Raw genomic sequence first — 21,003 nt, forward strand, 5'->3', positions numbered from 1 at the left:
AAGCAATGATTGTTACTTCCAGTTTACAAATGATGAAACTGGAGTTCAGAGAGGGCCAATCACTTAACTGAGGGGCAGAGCGGGATTTGAACCCTTAAATTCTGACTTCGTGTCCCATGGTCAGTCCAAGGCTGCACACCGATGCTTAGCTTGGCTTTTCAAATAACTTCTGTCTTCAAAAAATTGCTCCCCCCAAAAGAATGGGAGGATTCTTAGAGGGACATCTTTCTGAATGGTATTTTTTTACAGTGTTTTAAAGGAGTAGGCGCAGTCTTCAGAAGAAGGTGTTCTCAGGGTTCACTTACTCCTCTGTGAAGCATTTATGAAGTGCCTGTCCTGTCCTGGGCACTGTGTGAGGTGGCGGGAATAGGGATCGTGTCTGGTGAGCCCATGGTTCCGGCCCTTCTGCCCAGTGGCTGGGAGGGGGTTCACGAGGGTGACCGATTTCCTGTGTGTTTCTGGATCTGAACTGATGCCTCATGGTCTGATAGGCAAATGGTGAGCTGTACTAGACAAAATCTGGTTTCCAGAGAGCTCTGGTGAGTGAGTGGATAAGTAAATACATACAATAGACTATTATTCAGTGATTTAAAGGACAAAAAGGAATGCAATTCTGACACAGGCTACAGCATGTAGCATGAATCTTGAAGACATGCTAAGTGACATAAGCCAGACACGAAGTGACAAACATTGTGTGATTCCACTTACGTGATAAGCCAATTCACAGACAAAGAAAGCAGACTAGAGCCTACCAGGAGGGAGGGGAATGGAGAGTTACTGGGTAAAGGGTGCAGAGTTTCAGGTTTCGATGATGAGAAAGTTCTAGATATGGATAGTGGTGATGGTTACCGAACAGTGTGAACATACTTCAGTGCCAGCAACTTGAACACCAAAAAATGGTCGGACTGGTCAATTTCATCTTGGGGATATTTTACTGCCCACACAGAAATTTCCAGAACATTGTCTGCTGTACTTGTGCATATGTTTTAAAGCAAGAGGAAGGTAGACATGGTCATAGCAAACAATCTTGGAGGAAGAGAAGAGGCCCCGCCTGTCCTCGGCTGGCCATCCGTGTCCTCCTGGTATCCAGAGCGATCCTGGCACCAGCGGCGGAGGGACAGGCCAAGCGCTTTCACAGATGATTGGGTAACGAGAAGAGCTGTTCTCGGAGCAGAGAGAACATGTGTCCTGGAAGGCAGCCTCCGCTTAATGCTCCACACGATCCAGGAGGCCAGATGGCGTTTTATGTGGTTTTCACAACTGTGATTTTGGATTGAGCACTAAACCTGTTTGTGTTCCCAGCCCAGCTCCCTGCCTCCCTCCTGCTTTTTAGCTGGGGTTCGACAGTCGCATTGTCTCTTTCTTTTCCTTACTATTATGACTGCGTTGGTGCCAGCCTCTACCATCTTCACCCTATTTGCCTGCCCAGAGTCTAGCACAGAAAATGAAGTCGTTGCTCCGATCGAATGAGTGGCCTTCACTCTGCACTGACATTCAGTTCTGGGCTTCTTATCTTCACTTTTGGATCACCCACTTGACGGGGTGGGAGAGGACTGGTCCGGGTCCCGAGCTGACTTCTCTTACCTGGCTGACCGTTCATCTTCGGGTGGTATTTTCTTAGGAAAGGCGAATTTGTTTTACATGTAATGTAAGAAAGCAGAGTAAAATAATGCAAATAGTAAAAAGCAACGTTTGCAAAAACACTACAGAATTTTCAAAGCACTTTCCACGTAATCTCTCTTGAGCCTTGCAGCAGTCCTGAGAAGGAGTTGAGCAGGCCCTTTCACTCTGTATGAGGAAACTGAAGCACAGAGAAGTTAAGTGCTGTGCCCAGGGTTGCCCAGCAGTTAGAGCTGGATCTGGGGGTTTTATCTTCTGGGTCTACATCCAGCATTATCTACCACCCCATGGTCTGCACTGGAAAAGATCGAGTTATTGTAAATAATTTCAGCATTGTCTACCATTTTGAGCATTGCTGTCCTTCATTAAATAAATCATAGTGGCCATTTGCACTTTGGAAAGTTGTCTTTCAGACTCTTTTTGTCCTTCAGTAAATCTTGAGAGAAGTGTCTGCACTTGACTCATTTTAGTGGGTCAGAGGTGAGCAGTATTTGAGGACAGGCCCTGAGGCACAGGACAGGCTTAGGAAGGAGGACCGGCTTTGGCCTCTAGAACTGGCTTCCTGCTGACCCAGCAAGGGGTGGGGAGGATGTCAGAGGCAGCAGGCCCACCTCTGTGTGGCCTTCTGGAGACTTCTTGCCATTTTGGTGAAAATACAGCATCCCGTTGACACATTCAGGAATGGCTCAGGGAGGGAGTCTGGTGGCCTGAGCTGATGCCACCGGAACTCATAACTGTTCAGCAGAGCCTCTGAAGATAACCGGTTCCATCTTGGGAATTACAGTATATTGACTGGCTCAATGAAAATTCATTTTATTACGATTTCAGACATAGCCCATTCACTACTCCCCCTCCACTTCCACTTTTAAAAAAGGTTTTTCACGTCCTTAATTCTAGTGCCTTTTAAAACACAACCATCCTTCTTTCACTGGTGGAGGCACAAATGGATGACAGTCTCACTGAAATGACAGCTGGGGTGGTGCGTAGGTGGCCCCTGGGCTGTGGCTTCCCCCGGGCTGCTCCCTTGGGCTCCTTCCTGCCTGTGCGGGGAGGGAGGCTGGCCTTCCCGGCTGGCCTGCTCGGGGTGATTACAGTGATGTATCTTGGAACTGGGCTTGAGCAGGGATCATCCTGTTTCCTGCTGGAATTGATTTTCTGTCCAACCTTCATTTCCTAGCGTACATTCCTTTGGGGTCAGAGCAGCTTCGCCCGAAAGCAGGGCTTTCTCCTTTGGAGATAGTTTTGGCCCCTCTTCAACTGCCTGTTTATGTAACTGGAAAGCCAGCCAGGCAGTGCAGTCAGGTGGCTGCCGGGCCAAACCCCGGCTGTCCTGCTTGGTAATCTCCCAACGGGGTGGGACTCCGTAGGGGTCCAGGTCTTGGGCTGGCGTCCAAGATCATCCTTCCCTTGCCCTCTACTTTAGCGTGTGGTCACTTCTTCACGTGCCATGTGGGCTTTGTCTTCCGAAGCCTGTATCGGAGAGCTCTCCGGAAGAGAGGAGGTAGCCTGGTGCTGTTGTCATCCCACCTGCCTGCTGCCTGAATGAGTCTGAGTCAAAGCTGGACAGGCCGTTGGTGAACCACAGAGCTGAGTCAGCACTCAAAGGAATCCCTGATCCAGCCGCCTGCCTTCCCGTGCCTGATTATTTACCAATAAACATGACGATGGCAGCTTCCAGATTATTCAGCAGTTGCTGAGATGTGTGCAAACAAAATCCTTAGCACCTTAAGATGCTAAGTGGAATCAACCCAGCTGGTGACTCACTTTCCAGATCTTTAATAGTCACTTTTGGTTTTGCGGCTCCATTTCTTTCCTGCGGTCTCCGAGAGTGTTGGAGGATGTTTAATCAAGTAGAATAGCAATCTCAATAAACTACTACTTTATTCAGTTCACCAGAGATGAGGAATTTCCTTTCATCTGTCTTTGTGGCATGTGGCAGTACGTCTCCAAGCCATTATTCCCCCATCCCATTTCTTGGGTGTATGCTTAGTACATCACATCAGTCCATTTGTTACTTCACAATCAAGGCCCTGCTTGTTGATGTGTAACCATAGCAACAGGGTTATATATCTGTCAGCGTGTTATTATCAGTGTCATCAGAAAAACCTAATATAAATTCACTGTAAAGCCAGAGAGAAAGCCAATGATGTGGTAAAAGCAATGAAGGACTTGTTTTGGAATCATTTCTACAACTTGGCGGTTGATAGTACACAAACACGTCTAGATGAATGGAGTCACATGAAAACACCCAGTTTCATTCAACTATCAGTTGGACATTGCATCCTTTGGAGATAGAATTGAAGGAAGGTGGTTCTGTACATGCAGTGACAAGGTAATAGCTCACCTACTGCTCTGCTGGTCTCGCCTTGCACGCGGCGTGGAGGGCTTTCCCCAGCGTAGCGTGGTGGTAGAGATGGCAGTCTGTATGGTGATTAAAAACGAACCAACAGAATAAACCAAGGGATTTGAGTTGCGTTCTCAGTTACGATTCTAACATCGTCAGTGACCTTGAGCAAGTTTCTTTACCCTGCTGGACCCAACTTTTCTTATTTGCGGAAACAAATTGTCAGACTGGATGCTCTTGAAGGTCCTTTCCAGTTCTGGCATTGAACTAAAAACATCAACTTACGTGATTTATTTACACCATCTTAGCAGAATTCATCTGGGTGTATGAATTGTTTGCATCTGGGTAATTACTTGCACACCTGAAGAATACCTTAGTAGAGGTGGCTTCTTGTAGTAGCGAAAGTACAGTGGAAAACCTGGGCTCCCCAAAGCCCAAGCCAGAAGTAGCTTCTCTTTCAGAGCAAGGGCTGATAAAATAGACATGAAGGCTCTCTGGCCACGACGGACCGGCCTGCCCCTGCGTGAAGTTTGGAAATCTCAAAGCTCCCACTGGCCCTTGTACCAGGAAATGCCATCCCATTGGGCTGTGTAGCAGCATGTAAAGAGGGGAGGAGGTGTGAAGCTGTGAAGACACTCCTGTAGGTCCTGGCTTCCCCACAGAGCAAATGTGACGATTGTCAAGTTCATGACTTTGTTGGAAAGTTACCCAAATTCACAATCGTCCCGACTCCGAATGAGAATCCCTGGGGCAGGTCGTCTAGTGGGGATCCCCTTACACTAAAGAAAAAATTAAAAAACATTTTTGTTCTGGGAGCATCAATCAGTCACTTACTCAGAGGGCAAATTTTGCACTGCCTTTTGGAGGAAAGAAAAGCACTAATATAACAGAAATCAGGTGGGATTTCAGGTGGATCTCACTCTTGTCCTTTCATGGTGCCCGAGAGCTGTCAGGACGTACTCTCCGATCAGGCCTGGTCTTCGTACCAAGGCAAGACCTCAGACAGGCTCGGCGGGTGATGGCAGAAACGGTGGGGAGTCAGGAGGATGTTTATGTTCGGGAAGGTGTGGAGTCGGTATTGTTTTAGATTCCGCTCTTAATGCCTCAGAAATATGGGCCTTCCCTGGCGGTGAGGAAGACGGATTCCCCCTCCTCTTTGCTCTTCCCCGCTTTGGTCTGGAGAGCCTTTGCGCTCCCACTTTCCCTGGGAATCGGCTTCATCTGAGTCTTTCTCAGTTTGCAGACAAGCCCAGGCCAGGAGAAAAAAATCGAACATCACCTGATCCTGTGAGCCTCTCCTGCTGTCCTAACTGCCCGTCCAGTGTCCAGCTTTCTTTAAAAAATGGTTTTCCATTTTGAAATTACAGTTGACACACACTGTTCTACTAGTTTCGGGAGGACACCCTAGTGATTAGCATCTGTCTGACTTACGAAGAGATCACCGCAGGGGGTCCAGAGCCCCCCCCCCCCCCAACCGTCGTGGGAGTGGGGTTGACCCTTTTCCTCCTGCTGCACTTCACACGGGTGCACTTCACACGGGTGCACTTTACACGGGTGCACTTCACGTCCCCGTGACTGTTTTTATAACTGGCAGGTTGAACATCTTAATTCATCCCCCTTTTGACCCATTTCCCAGACTTGCTCCCTCTGGCAACCATGAGTCTGTTCTCTGTACCCGCAAGTCTCTTTCTGGTTTGTTTTGTTTTGTAGATTCCACGTATCAGTGAAATCCTACGGTAGTTGCCTGTTTCTCTCCAACTTATTCCACTCAGCATAATACCCTCTAGGTCCATCTGTGTTGCCACAGACAGCAAGCTTTCATTCTTTTTTATGGCTGAGTGATATCCCCTTGTTTATATGTACCGCTTCTTCATTTATTCATCTGCTGACAGCCCTGTCCAGCTTTTTGAAAGAAAACCTGTGTTTGCCACATGTACTACCTCCCAACAAACTCTCTTCTTAATCTTTACAGTTGCTCATAAACTCCTCACGCTGCCCGGAAACTGCTCTATGAACTGTGCCACAGATTTCGAAGCTGTATGGTAACCCTTCATTGTTTTTTATTTTATTGTTTTACAGTGTCTGATATGGCTGACTGTGTATTTCCCTTCTGGAGTTTTTTCCTCCTTCGGCTTTCCCTCAGAGCTTTGGGATGAGTCTTAAATCAGGTGGCCCCTACAGAGCCCATAGGAACTGCTCGCACGGACTCCATAAACATTAACTGCTGTTGGTACTCGGGAACACTGTGCGTTCCGGTTTCTATACCACCTGCCGCCTCCTCCTCTGTTGGCTTCATTTATTCTTTGGGCTCGTTAGACACAGGCTCTTCCTGTGCTTAAGTCCTGAGCCCTCTTCTCTCTTAAAACGTGCCCGGGTGGATTTCCTATTGAGCTGGTGAAGGTTAAGCTTTAGGGCCTCCTGTGGGCTCAGGCTTGTCCAAGGCCTGGAGGAAGGACCCAGGCGCGTGCTCACAGGGCCACATGCGTTCCTCAGACTTTCAGGGGGGAGCGATTGGACTGCAGTTGGTTAAGACCACCCTGTGCCCTGCTTAGCCCTCCCTCGGACTTCTCCCAACAGGTGGGGAGGAGTAGCCGTGGGCACTTTTGACATTCTGTTGGGCAGAAGCTGAGCTGGAGATACGTTTAGTCTCTGTTTTGTGGGTTATCTTTATGTGGTTCTCAGTCATTTCTACGTTTAGTCATTTCTCCGTTTCAGCTGGGGGTCCCCATGTAGAAATGGCTTGCGCAGGCACAGAGGTGGCCTGTGAAATGCATAGACTGTCTGGTGTCTGGGCCCTGGAGGTTGGAGCTGGGTGGACGGGAAGGCACAGAGACAAAGCTAGAATGGGGGAACCTTCTTAAACGGTCCATTTAAAAAAATTCCTGCCGTGCTAGGAAAAGGACTGAGTCACATTTCTATTTTCTCTGCAAGAACTTATTGCAAAATTGTTGTCTTATTAAGAGAAAAACGAAAAGTACACTGACAAAATATGTGGGAAAACCAAACGTACAAGTTGGAAAGGAAAAAAATAGATCAACTGGACTACATGAAAATTTTCAAAAATTGCTTCGAATAATATCACCAAGAAAGTGAAAAACCAGCCCACAGCATGGGAGAAAATTTTGCAGATGATTTATCTTATAAGAGACTTGCATCCACAATATGTAAAGAACTCTTCCAAGCCAATGATAGAGACAACCCAACTGAAAAAAAGAACAAGGATTTGAACAGTCGTTTCTCCAAGCAATGTATCTAAATGGCCACTAAATAATTAAAAGAGGCTCAACATCATTAGCCATCTGGGAAATGCCACTCCCACCCACTCCGATGGCTAGAAGAAAACAGGCAGGCGATGTGAAGCATTGGCCAGGATGTGGAGACCGAGAGCTCGTGCACAGCTGGTGGGAATGGAAAATTGGTGTAAAAGTGGTGTGGCCACTGGGGAGAACAGCTTCCCTGAGTTAAGGGCAGATCTTCCTGAAGTCAAATGTAGCGGTAGGGTATGACCCACGCCGAGACATGAACAAACGCGTCCACACAAAAACTTGCACATGGATGTCTGTGGCAGCATCATTCATAACAGCCCCAAAGGGGTAACAGCCTAAATACCTCTCAGCTGATGAGTGGATAAGGAGAAGGGTATAGGCACGCAGTGGAATATTATTTGGCAATAAAAAGGAATGATGTAGTAATACATACTACAACGTGGGTGAGCCTTGAAAACATTATGGTAAGTAAAAGACACTGGGCACAAAAAATCCTATGTTGTATTGATGCCGTCGTTATGAAATGGCCAGAATAGGGGCACGTGCACAGAGAGTAAGTAGACTGGTGGTGACCGGGGGCTGAGGGGGGCAGTGACCGCTGGTGGGGATGAAGTTTCCTGTGGGGGAGAAAGTGCGCTGAGATTGGGGATGGCGGCACAGCCTTGTGAATATGCTGCACTGGAAACTTTAAACGAGTGGATCGTGTAGTCTGGGACTTTTCTCTCAGTAGAGCTATTTTAGAAATGGGAGAGAAAAGTGCTTGTATGCTAAAATGTACCCATTGCCTCCCCGATAGGGACCACGCTCCCCAGCCGTCCTCCAAGGCCTTTACTTAACGCGGACCATTTTCCCTCCCCCATGCATTCATGTGTAAACCTCACGCGGTGTCCGCGTGCCGTATGTCCTCCTCCACCCAGATGGATATTCCCTTCACCCTTCTCCTGCGGCCCTTACCATACTGCCTGGCGTCGTATTTATTTCTGTATTTGTTTTACTCTCTGCATCTGACTGAGAGCGATTTCAGGCCAGGGAGCGTGCTTACTCATGTTAGCGTCCCTCCGAGCAGCCGGTCCCTAACCTTATCTGGCTGGTACAGGACAAATGTGTGTCACTTAATAGAATGAATGGATTGTGACATTATTCGAAGTGATCTTCATATGACACTGCCTTTACCTACTCTTTTATAAGGTCTTTTAAGAACGGTGCAAGAGCAAACGGAGAAAAGACATTTTTGGAAACTCTTAAAGCTCTGAGTAGGGTAGTATTGTTATCTGTCGCCCTGGTAACTGTTCAAATTAGTGTCAATTAACTTTTGGCGGCACTCTGAAGCTTCCTTATCGTGTGCATTAGTTTGTCAGATGAGGTAATGCACTTTTTCTGGGTACAGTTGTCCCTGCACAGATTGGCAGCGTTTCATCGTTGTAAACAAAACTGTCTCGTGTGGGGGACCACGACAAAGAGGGACTAGGGTGCCAGAAGCTCTGTGAAAGCACTCGCATCCATTTCGGTGAGAAGGGGCCGCGGTCTGCTCAGCGAGTGAGCGCTCTGCCCTGCTCCTCGGTGGCTGTGCTCGTGAGTGGGCCCTGGAGACTCCTGGTTCTGGGTGACGAGCCCCCCCTCACCCCTTCACGTTCAGCCGAAACCTCCTTTTCTCCAGGGATCTTTGTTTGAAAACAATTCTTTTTTAAAAAAAATATTTTATTTATTTTTTAGAGGGGAAGGGAAGGAGAAATGGTGGGAGAGAAAGAAACATCAGTGTGTGGTTGCCTCTCACGTGTCCCCTACTGGGGACGTTGGCCTGCAACCCAGGCATGTGCCCTGACTGGGAATCGAACCGGCGACCCTTTGCTTCACGGGCTCTTGCTCAATCCACTGAGCCACACCAGCCAGGGCTGAAAACAATTCCTTACGTATATATGTCTATCAAACGAAAAGATTTCAAATGTGCACCAATGCACAGGGGGTGACGTAACAATCAGACTCACCACCCGTGTTTAACAAATGCTACCTTCCGGCCGTCTCTACTCTAGACTGTTTTTTAATGAAAGAAGAACATTTCCGAGGCAGGCAGTTAAATCTCTCCCTCCCCTCCCCAGTCCCGTTTGCTTCTCTCTTCTTCAGAAGTAATTATCTTATCCTTCCATGAATCTTTAACCGGTTAATCTTTTTCCGTCCAACTTTGATGTCAGGTGTTAACTCTTGGGGACGTTTTCTACTTTAAAACCTTGGGTCTTCCTTGCTCCTGGTACTCAGGATCCAGCTTTGAGCCCATTCAGTGGGAGAGTCCCCCGGAGTCTGCTGCGCCAGCCTCCAGATAAGGGGAGGGCATCGCTTCTGGGTCCTGGCTAAGGTCCGGGGTTGGGAAGGGAAGGACGGTCCCACAGGACGCTTGTCATCACATTCCTGGAATTCTGGGAAGAGGAACAGAAGGCTCTGTGGTCTTGTCTTTGAAATATGAAGGTTTGGTGCCACCTAGGACTTTTTTTTCTTTATTGAATTTGTTGGCATGACACTGGTTAACAAAATTATACAGGTTTCGCCCTGGCTGGTGTTGCTCACTGGATCGAGCGCCAGCCTGCAAACCAAAGGGTCGCCAGTTTGATTCCCAGTCAGGGCACGTGCCTGAGTTGCGGGCCAGGTCCCTAGTTAGGGGCATGCAAGAGGCAACCACACATTGGTGTTTCTCTTCCTCTCTTTCTCCCTCCTTTCTCCTCTAAAAATAAATAAAATCTTTAAAAAAATCATACAGGTTTCAGGTGCACAATTCCACAGCAGCCCATCTGTATGTTGTATCATGTGTTCACCACCCCAAGTCAGGTCTTCTTCAACCTCTTCCCCTACCAGCCATCACTACGCTGCTGTCCGTGGACACCTGGGACGCTTTGGACATGCCAGGTATGGCGTGTGCTAACAGGCTGTCGAAATGCAGATTAGTCCAATTCAGTGGTGTTTTGGGGGGAAGTGACACGGTGATGGGTCCTGGAGAGAGGAACATAGAATGACCTATGTGGAGACGTGTGTGTGTGCACATAATGTCTTATGTACCTCCCCCATTAAAAAATAAACTTGAAATGTCTCTCTAAACTAGATGTGGTAGAACAGAAAAGGAATGGCAGAGTGAGGACATGAAGATGGAGGAAGATAAGGATTGGAAGGATACCTTCAAATTGGAGGGAAGATCAGTACATGAAATACAGGTCGTTGGGTGTGAGGTTCTGTCTAGAAGTGGCCTACGGATTTGGCCATGGCCTTCCAGACAGTGGCAGGAAGGAACTAAAGGGATCCGTGACGCGATTTAGGGCCCTTAAGATACAGCAGTTGCCCGGGGAGGACTTGCCATGTCCAGCACGGGGGCCTGAGAGTGTGGTCCTCGCCCCTGATGGGGCGGGGACGGGGCTGAGCAGGACGCCGCAGTGAGGCAGGCGATGTTCGGGAGCGGTGTGGACCGCGTGCAGCGAGCGCAGCGAGCGCAGCGGAGGCCCAGGGTGGTCAGCATGCAGGAGGAGTGCCTGGTGACCGGGGCTCTGAGTGCGACAGGGCTGCCGACGGCACCGTGGTGGCGCATTCTGCGTGCCCACTCGATGGGCCCTGGGTGCCCAGATACTTGATGAGACGTTTTCTGGGTGTGTCGGGGGGGTGTTTGGGATGAGACTAGCACTGGAATCAGTAGCTGAGTGAAGCAGATTGCTCTCCGCAGTGTGAGTGGGCCTCGCCCGACCCGGTGAAGCCCGAGTGGGCCAGAAGGGCTGGTGCTCCTGGGAGTGAAAAGGAACCCCCCTCCCCTTCAGTTGTCTTTGGTCTGGGGCGTTTTCCTTTCTGCCTTTGGATGAGCAATGAAACACGGTTCTTCCTGGCTCTTGTGCGCATGTGGCCTTCAGACGGAACTGCGTTGTCCTCTGTGCTGGGCCCGCCGGCTCAGCCTGCGGGCCTCGGGCCTGTCAGCCTCCATGGGCACGAGAACTCGTTCCTTATAATAAATTTCTTTCATAAAAGAGTAAGAAATCTTTGTGTGTGTAAGTGTGTATATCTCCTGTATACAGAGCGCTGACTAATGCAGTCTATGTGCCAGGAGGGGATGCGTGGGCCTTAGGAACCAGGTGTAAGATTTCTATGAGTTCACAGGCTTCCTAACTGAGCAGTGGAGGGTCGCGTGCTCTCTTACCTACTAACCTTACCTGTTCTTGTAAGAGCAATGTCAGTGGGGACGCTTACGTCGTCCTTCTGCGCACCGTCCGTACCTTAGCTCACGGAAGGCTCGCACCAACGTTCTACAGGCACTGAAACGCTCAGAGGTCAGGGACCTTGTCCAAGGTCCACCTTCCATTTACTCTTCATGGTGGTGGAAATCGGAAGGGGCTCCGTGCTGGGGGACATGCGGATATGGCCTGTCTGCCCTCTGAGGCTTCTCACTGTCTCTGGGAAGGAAGGGACAGGCACGTGTGTGGAACAGGCTTCGTGCTCACACGGCCAGCGCAGGTGGCAGCGGCACAGCACGATGGTGGTGACGCAGCCGAGGGGCAGGAGGACGCCTGTGGGGGCGGCTGGGCTGCTGTGCTGAAGGGTGGACATCAGAGCAAATGAAAATCGGTTGCGAGAGCCGCTACTTTTCCCACGGCCACTTGCGATTTGGAGGGCACCTCCCGGCGTCGTGCAGGCCGCAAGTATCAGAGAGGGGCTGGCATTTCAGTCGTTTGACATGACTCCTGTGCCCTCCTGACCACGATCTCAGGGGTTTCTGTCTACACACCAGCACGAAGCTGTAGAAGGAGCGAAGCAATGGGGGAAGAGCAGACGTGTGAGAGGGAAGCCAGGCTGGCTTCTCCCTGTGGGGAATTGTTCTCACCTCCGGATTTTCCCTTTTCGAGTATCCATTTCCCTTGACCTTAACCTCAGCTCAGAAAGAGCGCACGCAGGACAGGGTGGCCCATGCTGGGTCTGGAGCTTGTTCTCACAGGCGTCCGTGTGGATTTTTGTGCTTCATGAGGCTGTGGCTGAGGCCTAGGCCGGCCACCTGTGTGTCTCTTCCTGTGACAACAATTTTCCCTGTCTGCCCTTTGGGGAGGGAGTTAGTGTTGCCTGGTCTTCCTGGAAATTACCCCCTGTATTGGAGTCAGCCAGGCTGGATTGGGGTGAGGTTTTAGGTGTGTCAGATTGAGGACCTCCTGGGTGGTGGGCCGCGGTGGGTGCTGGGGTGGGGGGCATTGCACAGCTGGGTCTGTCTCCAGAGTGGGGAAGGCTGTCTGGGGACAATGGGCACTGGGTTTTCAGGAACCCAGTGAACTGCCTCCCTTCCTGCCCGGTGAAGGTTGCCTGGACCCCCGGCTTCTGATTAAAGCTCCGTGATGGAACTTGTACCAAGGGTGCCAACGGATGGCCCGTGTCAGGTTGCTGGAGTTAAAAAATATATTTTAATTTGTTTAGCTCTCTGGGGAAATTATCTGAGCCTGCATGTGATAATCAGCTTTCACATGAGCTTTCAAAAAACCTGAAATTGCTTGAGCCACAAAATGAGATTTTTAATCTACATAAATACAGAAGTCTTCCTCCTCCCCCTCTTATTTTTGAGAAGAGGGAAGATGAAAAAAATCCTATTTCATTTCTTTCCTCCCTGCACCCCGCAACAGGATACCATCATTAGCAGTGGTTAGGAAGTGATGAAATGAACAATGGATCGCATTTTTCACGTGCGTTTTTTTCCTTTTTCATTTGAAACTTTACACCCACTGGTAAGGTTGGGGGAGGTGGCCAGTACTGTGCTTCCCATAACAGAAGAAAGGGCCTCGGGAAGGTGGTAAGATTGGCCCTGGGGCTGATGGGTTACTGAGCCAGGACAAGAACCCAGTTCTTTTGGCAACAAGCTCCATGCTCTCTCCGCCCTGCGAGGCCGTCTCCTAGCGGGGGGGGGGGGGGGGTGTACGGCATTCCCGAGGGACCAGAGTCCAGGGTGAAATGGAGGGATACTGAAAAGCCAGGTCAGGTTGTGGTAATACCCAAACGCTAGTGGCTTAACTTGAGTCCAGGTGCCTGTCCGTGTCTCCAAGCTGCTTTGATCTCATGACACCCTCCTCCCCACTTATCAGCATGAGGCTTCAGGGTGCACTGAAGAGTTGCACGTTGGCTTTTAAATGCTTTAGCCCAGAAGCAACAGAATTCAATGCCAACTACACGGGAAGCCGGGGGTCCTTGTCCACTTTGTCCTGGAAGGGGAGGAGAGCCACAGTACTAGTGACCAGTAGCAATGACTGTCGTGCCATCCATAGGCCAAGAGGCCTGTACTGTAGAGCAGGCCCCCAGTGGGCAAACACCCACGTCACGGAACTCGAGAGAGTCTCACACTACCAGAAATCGCTTTGGAGGAACCTCTGCGCATCTGACCGGTATTCAGCAGTCATCACCCGTGAGACCTCTCCTAAATGTCTGTGCCTGATGGTTCAAGGGTTGTGACCCCTGTTTTACAGGTGCTGTTTTCCTGATTGAACCTGCAGTGATTCTCCGTTGTTCTGGGGAAACAGTTAAAACTCCTTAATGTGACTGAGGCCGGTCCTGAGTTGGCCCCCGACCCCTTCCCTAGTGCTCATGGTCCAATCCAGGCGATGGACTGCCTGTCACGTCTCCCAGGCGAGCGAGCTCTCTTTACCTCCTTACCTGCACGTGGCTGTTTCCTCCCCACCCATTTCCTGCTGGCCAGCTCGCAATCTTTATTCAGGTCTCAGCTCAGATGTCATTTCTCAGGACCAGCCTCTGCTGCCTGGGTTAAGCCCCGCCCCCTGCGCTCTGTTAGCCCCGTCCCTTCCTGTACCAGCTATTACATCTTCGGGATGTGGCATCCTGTTCCCTTGGCTAGATGGAGAGCTCCTGGGGTCAGGGAGAGGCGGATGGCAGTATTGCCTTCAAGGGTTTACACCCCGCCCAGGGCTTAGGCAGCACAGGGAAGTGATTGCATGTGTATTTGTTAAATGAATGAATGGACGTGTGCGTGGAGGAGTGAGCAGGGGGAGGTGACCCGTCTGTCGGGGTCTCATGCTCTTCGCCGCCAGCTGTGAGGCAGGTCAGGCTCAAGGTGGTGGTTGTGCGCTTCGACCACTCTTTGTCTTGCTTTTGGTGCCAGTGCACGTTGGTCTGTGCGGTGACCTTGACTCACCAGTCGCCTTCCAGCCTACTCCCTTCCTTCAAAGTGGTAGGAAGGTTTTGGTTAAGTCATTTTCTGTTTCTTTAGAAGGGTTGAAATGCATGTGCTAATACATAATTAATGGTAAGATGGCACTGGGTGTCTGTATTATTTGACTATAATCCTCATCAGCATTATTGTTTGATGGGTACAGAGGTTCATCGGGGAAGATGGGAAGTTCTGCAGACGGGCGCTGGTGACGGTAGCCCAGCAACGTGAATGTACTGATGCTTAAGCCACTGAACTGTGTGCTTGCAAGGGGCTGGCGTGGCAAATTCTATGTCGATTTTACCACAGTAGAGTGAGTACCCCAGATGTGACTGTGGACTGTGTAGCATAGTGTCCCCTACCTGGACCACCGCCCGTCTCATGTCACCAGGCTAGTGTGTGCTTGCGCTGCCAGGAAGACTGCTCAGCCGAGGAGCATTTTGGTTCCCTGGCTGCTGCTCAGTTGGGAAACCACGCCCCCCCTAAAACGCATGTGGGCCCAGTAGAAAAACTCTCCTGCCTTTCTGTCCACGAGGAAAACACCCAGCTCAGCGATTTCCAGTTCCTTGCCGAACTCTCATCCGCTTCTGTTACTTATTTTTTCTCTGATAAAATTTACTTGGGGGAAAAAAACCAGCTGTAAACTATTTCCTACCCCTACATTTATTAAGTACTGATTCATTTGTCTCCTTCAGCCCCTTGAAAAATATCTGAGCGCAGAGAACCACCCAGCAGTGTCTGTGTTGGGTGTAAACCAATCTGTGTATTGCCTCTCCACGTCGTTGGGTGTCGTGGATGTGATACTGCAGGATGAGTAAGAGTGTGGTTTGCATGAGGCGTTCGTCTTAGCTCACAGACCCCGTTATCACCTTCAAGGGAACAAGGCGATCTGCCTTGCACTTGTTCCTGGCATGGTTCCTTTAAGAACCTGGCGCCCAGTGGCAGCCGGCCCCGGAGGCCTGGTGATGGATGCCCTCGTCAGGACGGCATATTGGCTCCGCTGCGTGGTGGTGATGCATGATTTCAGCATTTCGGGGTGATGTGCATTCCCCGTGCTCCCTGAGCAGAATGTTGCTGCTGTGTTGTCTCGTGCTTTGCTGTTGGACAGGAAGAAAATAAATCTAGAAACCTGCTTGGAAATGGACAGACTGTCTTCCATTCTGTGTTGTGAGAACATCTTAAAGGCAGGGCCATCATTTTATTACCTGTAGAAGGAAGGTGTTGAATTGAGACCCCTTACAGCTTTAGAAATTCTAAAATTCTGGCCACCTCTGATGCAGTATCAAGGGGGCGCCTGACAGCCCTCATGTTTTCCTTGTCTGGCAAGCCCAGAGGGCTCATTGTCTGCAGCGGTTTTAAAGGTTGTTACTAGCCCTCAGGGTTGATTGATCTGTTTATTCTGAGCTTGAGGCTGGAGAGTAGAAAGGAGGCAGTTTGTTTTGGGCACTGCTGAGAAAAAACAGCCTAATCACCTAAATACCACCTTGGGGAATGAAGAAACTCAGAGAAGGGAACGGCCTGCACTTTGATGTGGAAGGAGGGAGGGGAGGAATGGGGGAGGCCCAGGAAAGTCTGGGGAGTGGAGCCTGTAGCCCAGCAAGGTGAAGAGCAGAAAGCTGCTGGGGGCTGCGGGGAAGGGGAGTTTGGTTTCCTCGTCTGTCTCGGAGGGAGGCCCTCAGTCCAGAGGCTGCCCCCCGCCTGGTTCTGGACTCTTTCTGTCAGCTCCTCCAGACCCAGGGGCTGACTCGGGGCTGCTCCACAGCTCACTGGCCTGGGAGTGCCACCTGTCACCTTTCTGGTCAGCGTCGAAAGGTTTTCAGATGAGTAGGGTTAAAACTTAAAATAAGAAAGCTGCTAAAATAGAATGGCCGTTGAGTTTTATCTTTCTTTCTTTAAATCTTCACTTGAGAATATGTTTCTTGATTTGAGAGGGAGAGAGAGATAGAGATAGATAGATGGAGACATGTACTGATTGTCTCCCGTTCGCTCCTCTACCTGGGATCAAACCCACAACCTTTTGGTACACAGGATGACAACCAACTGAGCCACCTGACCAAGGGTCTTTCTGTCTTCAATGGCCTTGAAATACGGAGCAGGCATGGGATTCAATACTTTTAAGCAAGCTAATGTCTCAAATGTGACAGATTACAGTCCACCTTTTTTCCAGGTTAGAATGGCGTCAGACCTCGATGCATTTAAAAGTAGAGATCAGGCACTGTTTCGCCTCTTGGTTCTTACTGCCTCCGTCTTGAAGACTAAGAACTCTGAGATCCGGGAGGTCCTTAGGCCTAGTGGGTTTGACTCTGGGTCGGCCCTGCAAACATTTATTAAGTACACAGAAAAGGCAGGGTACCAGAAGACAAAACAAATCAATTAATCAATACCAACACTTGTCAGTGGTGGAGGGGAGACAATACAAGGAATGACTGGCAAATACAGGTGTGAATTCCACTTAGTCTCGGCAAGACGAAGGGAGAGGAAGCTCCTGGAAAGGGAAGGGACGATTCTGCCAGCACCAATCTGAGGCCACCTGTCCCTGGTCTGTTTATTCTGGGAGCTGTACAACCTGATAGAACCACTTGATCACTAGGATCTGCTGGACTCCTGAGCTGAGGGTTATGGCCCAGGCTGGGGTGGTCCTGCAGCTCAGGGTTGTCATTTCTGGATGCTGACCGTTCACAGCAGGGACTTTGCTGTGACCCCATAAGGCTGTAAGGCTGTCGGAATTCAGCGTGTTGTTCAGGGCACTCTGGCAACTGCATTAGAGTTCTAGGGTGAAAGGTGTGTACAACAACTCTGTACACTGTGCGTCCCTTTATTCCCCTGCCTGCAGTGAATATCCCTGTCGTCCCTGGATCTCATATGGGCTGGTGAGACGAGCCAACGAAAGCAGAGAAAGAGAAAGGGGCTTCTCAATAACAAGGGCAGCTGTTACTATCTGTGACCAGGAAAAAAAGTTTGTGTTTTCCTCCTAGAAAGAAGGATACTTTTATAAATGAGAAGCGTACGGGGATATGTGGATTAGGAGGGAAAATCTAAGATTTGTGAAGGATGGTGCTTGGGGATATGAGTGGGGTGAGGAGAGGGACACAGTACAAAAGTGAGTCCACAGTGATTCTTCTATAGGAAAATGCATTCGGAGACACAAGGAGAGGATGGTGTTTTTCTCTGCAAGTCAGAAGACCTGGCAGGACCACAGTCTTCTCTGCAAGAGATAAGAGCCTTGTAAAGGTCTAAAAATAGGATTCTGGCTGGGCGGCTCAGTTGGTTAGAGGTTGTGGGCTTGATCCCTGGTCAGGGCACATACAAGAATCGGCCAATGAGTGCATCAATAAGTGGAACGACAGATTGATCTCTCTCACTCTCAAATCAATAAAAAACAAAACAAAACAAGGTCTACGAATAGGCCAGTGAGAGAGGTGGGGGTGTGAGGGGGGGCAACCAGGAGGAGCTGAAGGTGTGGCTGGCTCTGGAGGTCGGAACGGCCCTTAGCAAGGATGGGCCTAACCGACAAGATTTCTTGAGGCCTAGGGTTTTAGTTTGATGAGGCCCAAGGAGGTCAATTCAGTATAGCCCTGGGTAGTTTTTTTCCTTTAAGTTTTAACTCCCGGGGGTAAGCCACAGAGAACGAAACACAAGCTCTCTCATTGCAGCCTTAGGACCTGAGTAAGCTCTCTTACTCAGCCCTGTAGGACCTCTGTCCTTGTGTGCTCATCCGCCGAACTCCCCGACTTGGAGGCTGTTCGCAGCTGTCATCATTTTGTATAAATAACAGCCTGCCAAAGAGTGGGTGACAATGTGGCATTTTGCCGGGCCACTTCTTGCTCAGCATTCCTCACGAAGTCTTTGCTGCTGGCTGTGTGCCAGGCCTGACAGAGAGCCGTGAAAGAGGCTTGGGCGTAAAGTGACTTTCCAAAACGATCGTTGAGCTCGCTTCATTATTACATCTTTCGTGCTTGGCAAAATAATTACTATGCGCTTTTTTTAAAGTCAAAGTAAACATTGATCAAATGTTTTCCCCCATGTGGATTATGGGGTGTTCAGTGATGTCTGAGCTTGGCCTCACGTGTGCGCATCTCATGCTACGCCTGTCCTTCCTACAGAAGTTCGCCCACCAGTGACTGGGGATGAGCCCTGACTAGAACGGCAGGGCATTGCCCGGGGTTTCTGTGAGGGGCGTTAACACCGTGACTCACCACGTACAGATTTGCCGGCCCCTCTCTGAGGTCGGGCTGGAGGAGCAGCCCTGTGGCTCTGGAAAGATGTGAGTGGGAGATTTTGAGGGTTGGGTTAAATCTGATATTTTTCTTTTGTAGCTTGGGCACGGGTCCTTCATGGGGATGATTTAGGAGCATGAAAAAAAGACAGGCTCAGCGTTATCATTTTGTCCACTATTAACACTGCAGAAAATATATTGGACCTTATTAATCTGTAAGAACCTTTTGGAATAATGAAATGACATCACATTTATAGAAATAACCATAGCCTGAACTTATTCAGGATGTTGCTTTCCACAAAGTGCCTGTATATGTGTGTGTGTGTGTGTGTGTGTGTGTGTGTGTATAATTTGACTGGATTGTTGTGATGGTCAGCCCTGCGTGTTAAATCAGCTACTATTACTTTGATTTGTTCCAGATGAGAGACTCAGAGCACTCACGAGCCACGTACATGGCCATGTCTTTTGGGCCAGAGGTGCACAGCTGGAACCCAGGGCTTCCTGTTCAAAATCTCTCTACCATCTTTAAAAAATTGGTGTATCTGTATGTTTAAACAGCAGTCTTGGATGCGCAGGAAAAAGTGGACAGGATGTGGAGTCCCCGTGTGCCTCCTCACTCCACCCCCAACATCCCCTATTGTCCACGCCTTGCGTCCTGTGGTACATTTGTTAGAATTGATGAACCAATAGTGATATGTTACTAACTAAAGCCCAGAGTTTACGTTAGGGTTCACACTTGGAATTTATACATTCTGCGAGTTTTGACAAATGCATAATGGCACGCGATACAGTCCCTTACAGAATAATAATAGTTCTAATGCCCTAAACATCCCCTGTGCTCCACTGACTCACCCCTCCATCCTTTTTAACGCCCAGCAACCACCGGACTCTGCACTGTCTCCATAGTTCTGGCTTCTCCCACACGTCACATTGTTGGAATCCTACAGGACCTTTCTCCTGCCTTTCAAAGTCCAGTATCTTCCCTTCTTTGTTTTTATCAATGGTAACAGAAACTTACTATGTTTCTTTCTTAGTTAAATTTTTTTTTATGAAGATCTGTGCACAGAGAAGCCTCTTCCTCTGTCCCCACCCTCTCCCCTCTCCTCTCTCCTCTTCTTACTGTTGAGATGCCCTTTCTCAATATAACAAACTTAACTGATGCTATGGATCAGGAGTTTTGCTCCTCTAAGAAAAATCAGCAAAAAATCATGTAGTGTAGCCTTACCCTGATACTCTTTCTTAGATACCTATTTTACAAGAGAATAGTACCTATTGTGATTGAGAAAACTAAGGCAGTGAAAGAGAAAAGGGCTCGCCCAAGTATAGGCATTTGGAGAACAGAAAGTAAAAGCCAGCTTCCCCTCTCCAGCTTTGAGATGCTCCTGAATTTAGCTAAGATTGAGCAGTGCCCAATGGGAAAGACCATGCCAGTCAGCCCAGCCATTCAGTGCAGAAGCTCTGGCTATTGTGGCCAAGTTCATGGGCTTAATCCTCCTCATATAGGCTAGGGAGTTACCTTGAAACTCACCTTTGGCTCCTGGACGTTGTGGGGGCCCATGTGGTCCCACTGATCATAAAGGGAACCAGGACAATAAATTTGGATCTCACCATCCTTTCACCTTAAACCCAAGAATAAAGCAAGTCAAACACACGTCCTACCAGAGGCAGGTCAAACGCTTTCTTTTTCTTTTTGCTTGAAGGAATTGAATGCTAGCATTGGCTGATGAGAGAGACTGCATTCTGAAGTCACTTTGTAGTGAACTGGGGAATCAAGACTGTGTCTAATAACCTAGGCATTTGCTCCGGTGCCTCACTGTTGTGGTTTCCTGTTGCCTGGGTGGTAACTGTTTATAGTTACTTGAGGTGTCCAGAGAGACAAAAAGATGGAGGATCATAGAGATTTTAAAAAGCTTCTGCCTTTTAAACAAGGACAGAGGGAGGGTCTCCTTTAAGATATCACTGGGGATGGGATGCCCACAGATACACTGACTGTAAATGCTCCGACCCTGGTGCTGGTGTGAGGTGGGGGGCTTGTAACCTTGTCCCTCAGGTGGCAGCTTGGTCAAGTAGAAAACAGCTCTAGCATGTAGTCGACACTTCTCCACTTTGTTCCAGAGTCGCTTGTTGGTGTCGTATTCAGGTGGCCCTGGGCGAGTCACTCCCTTCCTTTTGACGTCTCCTGCCTTGTCTGTGAAATGGGAACAGTCATTGTCATATGTGACCCTGACTCAGGACAGATGGGGCGGTCCATTCTGCGAGTTGGATGCTGTCAGTGTGCAACTTGAAGTCATGGACGTGTCCAGATGAAGAGCATCTGACCATTAATACCTATTTAATGTGGCACATGTATTACTTTGTATACATATCTTAATGTATACTGCATGTGTGTGTATATCCGTGT

At 49.2% G+C, this 21,003-nt stretch overlaps 1 protein-coding gene and 1 long non-coding RNA gene across 3 annotated transcripts in view; one reads left to right on the plus strand and one right to left on the minus strand.

Moving 5' to 3' along the window:
* Positions 1 to 21,003, plus strand: part of KIF26B (kinesin family member 26B) — a 373,684-nt gene that overhangs the window by 90,459 nt on the left and 262,222 nt on the right. The window lies entirely within an intron of this gene.
* LOC119003161 (uncharacterized) lies at positions 12,940 to 20,368 on the minus strand. Of its 2 annotated transcripts, none has more exons than XR_005069884.1 (2): positions 20,262 to 20,368; positions 12,940 to 15,591 (listed from the first exon to the last, which is right to left on the minus strand). It is a non-coding gene; the product is annotated as an uncharacterized LOC119003161 (long non-coding RNA). The 2 variants fall into 2 exon arrangements; XR_005069885.1 differs by having other exon boundaries at positions 20,131 to 20,368.

Source organism: Sturnira hondurensis, unplaced genomic scaffold, assembly GCF_014824575.4.
Source record: "Sturnira hondurensis isolate 20B ecotype Veracruz unplaced genomic scaffold, ASM1482457v3 Scaffold0018525, whole genome shotgun sequence".
In the NCBI taxonomy this organism is placed as follows: domain Eukaryota; kingdom Metazoa; phylum Chordata; class Mammalia; order Chiroptera; family Phyllostomidae; genus Sturnira; species Sturnira hondurensis.